Source organism: Pistacia vera, unplaced genomic scaffold (assembly GCF_008641045.1).
Source record: "Pistacia vera cultivar Batoury unplaced genomic scaffold, PisVer_v2 Contig820, whole genome shotgun sequence".
NCBI classification, from domain to species: Eukaryota; Viridiplantae; Streptophyta; class Magnoliopsida; order Sapindales; family Anacardiaceae; genus Pistacia; species Pistacia vera.
The window spans coordinates 1,214,222-1,214,716 of record NW_022196691.1 but is presented as its reverse complement, the minus strand read 5'-3'; the positions used below and the strand labels follow the sequence as shown (position 1 = coordinate 1,214,716).

Here is a 495-nt window from a genome sequence, read left to right as displayed (position 1 = left end):
AAGATGAGAAATGATATCACATCGTTTCTAAAGAAGAGTCTAAGTCATTGTATGAGGCTTGGGAGAGATACAAGGAACTTATGAGGAAATGTCCACACCATGGGTTGCCAGTTTGGTTGCAAGTCCAAACATTCTATAATGGATTGATGGGCAATGTGCAAACTATGGTGGATACGGCATCGGGAAGAGCCTTGTAGAATAAGACACCGGAGGAGGCTTATGAGTTGCTTGAAGTTTTGGCAAGCAACAACTATCAAAGACCTAATGAGAGAGCAATACGGAGAAAATCTATGGGTCTTCATGAAGTTGATGCATTCACGCCATCTCAGCCCAACTCACGACACTTCAGAAACAGTTGGGAAATATGCAAGTAAACTCTATTCAAGCTACTGTAATACCCAAGATGTCAAAGGTATGTTCCTAACTCAAAATAGTCCTTTAGATGTTAATTTTATGTTAAAAAGCATAAAATCTAACTAAGGGCAAAATAGTCAA

The 495-nt window shown here is 39.2% G+C and overlaps 1 non-coding gene across 1 annotated transcript; it reads right to left on the bottom strand.

Annotated features, from left to right (window-relative positions):
• On the bottom strand, positions 1 to 106 carry LOC116117776. The gene has a single exon (XR_004126031.1). It is a non-coding gene; the product is annotated as a small nucleolar RNA R71 (small nucleolar RNA).
• Between the last annotated feature and the right edge of the window lie 389 nt (positions 107 to 495).